Below are 5,803 nucleotides of genomic sequence, written 5' to 3' on the forward strand. Positions count from 1 at the left end.
TCCTACTAAAGAATGAATGGGTCAACCAGGAAATGAAAGAAGAGTTAAAAAAAATTCATGGAAACCAATGAAAATGAAAACACAACTGTTCAAAATCTTTGGGATACAGCAAAGGCAGTCCTGAGAGGAAAGTATATAGCAATACAAGCCTTTCTCAAGAAACAAGAAAGGTCTCAAATACACAACCTAACCCTACACCTAAAGGAGCTGGAGAAAGAACAGCAAATAAAGCCTAAACCCAGCAGGAGAAGAGAAATCATAAAGATCAGAGCAGAAATCAATGAACTAGAAACCAAAAGAACAGTAGAACAGATCAACGAAAACTAGGAGGTGGCCCTTTGAAAGAATTAACAAGATTGATAAACCCCTGGCCAGACTGATCAAAAAGAAAAGAGAAATGACCCAAATCAACAAAATCATGAAAGAAAGAGGAGAGATCACAACCAACACCAAAGAAATACAAACAATTATAAGAACATATTATGAGCAACTCTATGCCAGCAAAAACCTGGAAGAAACGGGTGCATTCCTAGCGATGTATCAACTACCGAAATTGAACCAGGAAGAAATAGAAAACATGAACAGACCTATAGGCACTAAGGAAATTAGTCTCCCAAGAAACAAAAGCCTGGGGCCAGATCGCTTCCCAGGGGAATTCTATCAGGCATGTAAAGAAGAATTAATACCTATTCTCCTGAAACTGTTCCAAGACATAGAAATGGAAGGAACACTTCCAAAGTTATTTTATGAGGCCAGCATTACCTTGATCCCAAAACCAGACAAAGACCCCATCAAAAAGGAGAATTACAGACCAATATCCTTGATGAACATGGATGCAAAAATTCTCACCAAAATACTAGCCAATAGGATCCAACAGTACATTAAAAGGATTATTCACCACGACCAAGCGGGATTTATCCCTGGGCTGCAAGCATGGTTCAACATCCTCGAATCAATCAATGTGATACAATATATTAACAAAAGAAAGAACAAGAGTCATATGATCCTCTCAATAGATGCAGAAAAAGCATTTGACAAAGTATAGCGTCCTTTCTTGATCAAAACTCTTCAGAGTATAGGGATAGAGGGTACATACCTCAATATCATAAAAGCCATCTATGAAAAACCTACAGCGAATATCATTCTCAATGGGGAAAGGCTGAGAGCTTTTCCCCTAAGGTCAGGAACGCGGCAGGGTGTCCACTCTCACCACTGCTCTTCAACATATTATTAGAAGACCTAGCCACAGCAATCAGACAACAAAAAGAAATGAAAGGCATCCAAATCGGCAAAGAGGAAGTAAAACTCTACTCTTTGCAGATGATATGATACTGTATGTGGAAAACCCAAAAGACTCCACCCCAAAACTGCTAGAACTCATACAGGAATTCAGTCAAGTAGCAGGATATAAAATCAATGCAGAGAAATCAGTGGCATTCCAATACACCAACAACAAGACAGAAAGAGACAAATAAAGGAGTCGATCCCATTTACAATTGCACCCAAAACCATAAGATACCTAGGAATAATTTAACCAATGAGGCAAAGGATCTGTACTCAGAAAACTATAAAATACTCATGAAAGAAATTGAAGAAGACACAAAGAAATGGAAAAACGTTCCATGCTCATGGATTGGGAGAACCAACATTGTGAAGATGTCAATGCTACCTAGGGCAATCTACACATTCAATGTAATCCCCATCAAAATACCATCCACTTTTTTCAAGGAAATTGAACAAATAATCCTAAAATTTGTATGGAACCAGAAGAGACCCCGAATAGCCAGAGGAATATTGAAAAAGAAAAGCAAAGCTGGCGGCATCACAATTCCGGACTTCCAGCTCTATTACAAAGCTGTCATCATCAAGACAGTATGGTACTGGCACAAAAACAGACACATAGATCAATGGAACAGAATCGAGAGCCCAGAAATGGGTCCTCAACTCTATGGCCAACTTATCTTTGACAAAGCAGGAAAGAATGTCCAATGGAAAAAAGACAGTCTCTTCAACAAATGGTGTTGGGAAAATTGGACAGCCACATGCAGAAGAATGAAACTGCACCATTTCCTTACACCACACACAAAAATAGACTCCAAATGGTTGAAAGACCTAAACGTGAGACAGGAGTCCATCCAAATCCTAAAGGAGAACAGAGGTAGCAACCTCTTCGACCTCAGCCGCAGCAACTTCTTCCTAGAAACATCACCAAAAGAAAATGGAAGTAAGGGCAAAAATGAACTATTGGGATTTTATCAAGATAAAAAGCTTTTGCAGAGCAAAAGAAACAGTCAATAAAACCAAAAGACAACCGACAGAATGGGAGAAAATATTTGCCAATGACATATCAGATAAAGGGCTAGTATCCAAAATCTATAAAGAACTTATCAAACTCAACAGCCAAAGAACAAATAATCGAATCAAGAAATGGGCAGAAGACATGAACAGACATTTCTCCAAAGAAGACATCCAAATTGCCAACGGACACATGAAAAAGTGCTCAACATCGCTCGGCATAAGGGAAATCCAAATCAAAACCTCAATGAGATACCAACTCATACCAGTCAGAATGGCTAAAAGTAACAAGTCAGGAAATGACAGATGATGGTGGGGATGTGGAGAAAGGGGAACCCTCTTACACTCTTGGTGTGAATGCAAGCTGGTACAACCCCTCTGGAAAACAGTATGGAGATTCCTCAAACAGTTGAAAATAGAGCTACTATACAATCCAGCAATTGCACTACTGGGTATTTATCACAAAGTTACAAATGTAGGGATCTGAAGGGGTACGTGCACCCCAATGTTTATACCAGCAATGTCCACAATAGCCAAACCGTGGTAAGAGCCAAGATGTCCACGACAGATGAATGGATAAAGAAGAACTGGTATATATACACAATGGAATATTTTGCAGCCATCAAAAGGAATGAGATCTTGCCATTTGCAATGACGTGGATGGAACTGGAGGGTGTTATGCTGAGTGAAATAAGTCCATCAGAGAAAGACATGTGTCATATGACCTCACTGATATGAGGAATTCTTAATCTCAGGAAACAAACTGAGGGTTGCTGGAGTGGTGGGGGGTGGGAGGGATGGGGTGGCTGGGTGATAGACATTGGGTAGGGTATGTGCTATGGTGAGCGCTGTGAATTGTGCAAGACTGTTGAATCACAGATCTGTACTTCTGAAACAAATAATGCAACATATGTTAAGAAAAAACAAAAAGAAGTAGATAGCTGGAGGTGAAGAATGAAGTGGAGTAATTCAGAGGGGGTGACGAACCATGAGAGATGATGGACTCTGAAAAACAAAGTGAGGGTTCTAGAGGGGAGGAGGGTAGGGGCATGCGTTAGCCTGGTGATGGGTATTAAAGAGGGCACATTCTGCATGGAGCACTGGGTGTTATGCACAATGAATCATGGAACACTACATCAAAAACTAATGATGTAATATATGGTGATTAACATAACAATAAAAAAATTAAAAAAAAGAAAGTTTTATCACCTATATATTTACTAAGAAGATTATCTGGATGAGCTTATCTTGAAGCTTTACATGTGTGTATACTTGGTTACTGGACAACCAACACATGGCTAAACTGTCAACTTTGGCATGGTCTTGGGCCAAAAGATGAGTAGGTCCATGGGATTCTCACTCTTCAATACTTCCATTGTGAAATATAAAGTAGCTTGAAGTGGTGGGAGTAGAAATGAAACCGTCCATAGAGCAAGGATGAAACTTAGAGTATATGTCATCTGAAGCCTAGCCTAAATAAGGGAAAGGAATGTACTCTAAGTAAGCAGAAGCTTGAGATAGAGAAAGACATGTACAGAACAGAGGAAAATGAAGCTAGCTAATGGAGAAATAAGCAGCAAGAAGATGGCTAAATGGGAAAACAACAACAACAAAAAGTAGAGGGAATGGTGATAGTAATAGTAGTAAAGCATAGATTAAAGGGCACTGAGACCATATTCCAGGTTCTGGATTTAGTTTGTTTCAGTGAGGTTCAGTGTTATATCTCTTCTTGGATGATTTTCATGTGAATCCTGTCTACCATATTGATTGTTATAATAACCATCATCCCTATATTACTCTAGTTAATTTAAGAATGTTCTTTTTGCTAAAAAAAACCCAATTCAAATAACCGGAGAGCTACTAAAACACCAGATGCCAGTTTTCATAAACCCATGGATTTTCTCTATGTCATACCAAATATTTTCTGTTACTTTAATCACTTAATGACAGTTTGATGTTCATCGGAATGGTTCCTCATGGGTACAGTTTGAGAACACCATGAGAATGTTGTAACAAACTCATTAAGACATGGCATTTCATGTAACCACAGACCTCTCAGCTCCTTGAAGACTAAATTCCTGCTTGCAATGGTGTTACAAAAATAAAAGACATTCTGAAGAGCAAAAGATAAATAAAATTGTTTTAAAGTATTTTGAAGATGAAATGATAAGGTATAGAATATGAAATGATAAGGTAAATTGCAAATTAGATCAAGGAGATCCAATTGTAAAATAAATAATCAAGCATCTTCATTTTTTTTTTCTAGCTAAAATAGAATAATGGAGACTCAATTTATCTGCCCATCTCAAGCAATCAAAAATTTGGACAAAATATATGCAGCAGTGGTTTTCTGACATGGGACATTAGGCGACACAGGAAAGTGATAGGTGACAGAGAAGAAATGAATGAGGTGAGTAATACAATTGCCCAGGTACTTCCTGGGAGAGTTTCTAGGCAGCAGCACAGCGTGGGGGAATGTGGGAAAAATATGTGGTCTCCTTAAGTTCAAGAGGCTGAACTTGGAAGTTCAGAGGTCCAGGTAGTTCAAGGTCACAGAATAGTGTATTGAAAAGAAGAAAACTGCATGGAAAGCTTCAGAAATCTACAGAAGGTTCCATCAGAGTCCTCAGCCAAAAGTTGCTCAGTGATGAAATTCAATGAAACTATCCAAGACTGGAAAAAGAATCACACACACACACACACACACACACACACACACACACACACACACGGAAAATTTTCAGAGTTCATATGATCTGCCTATTCTCACCAGCCAGAGTAAAGCTCTCATTAACCCAGTGGCATTGAGGAAAGTACTTCAGAGGGCTCTTTCCTTAATTGTGAAGCAAAAGTAGCCTTACACTAAAAGCTTTTCTGTTGGCATCTAAGAAAATCTTTAAAAGCAAGCTTTGGAATAATCACATTGATTCCATGTACCTTAACTATGTGTCAGAGCAAAGCCAGGGATATTTATAGGAATATAAAATATCCAGCACACAAGAGATAAAAATCACAATGTTTGTCATCCAGTCACAAGGGTCCAGGCATGCAAAGAGGAAGGAAAATAAGGCACATAATGAGAAAATTCAAGCTTAAAAACATATACGGAAATAACACGGATGATAGAATTAGTGGACAAAGACATTTAAATAGTTATTATAATATTATTTTCTATATCCTAAAAGGTAAGAGATTAAGCTTGTTAAATAGACATAGAAGATGTAAAAAGACCCTAATAAAACTTCCAAAATTAAAATTATAATGGCCGAGGTGAGAAATGCATTGAAGGTATTCATAGTATGTTAAACGTAGATGAAAGATTAATGAACTTGAAGAAAAATCAGTAGAAACTATCCAAAATGAAACACATAAAGAATAGAAAAAAATGTAAAACCTCCACTCAACAAAAGAATAATATGCGTACTTTTCAAGTATATGTGAAACATTTACCGAAAGGGACCATGTTCTGAGCCACAAAATGAGTCTCCATTTAAAAGGACTTAAATCA

The sequence above is a fragment of the Zalophus californianus genome, chromosome 16 (assembly GCF_009762305.2).
Source record: "Zalophus californianus isolate mZalCal1 chromosome 16, mZalCal1.pri.v2, whole genome shotgun sequence".
NCBI classification, from domain to species: Eukaryota; Metazoa; Chordata; class Mammalia; order Carnivora; family Otariidae; genus Zalophus; species Zalophus californianus.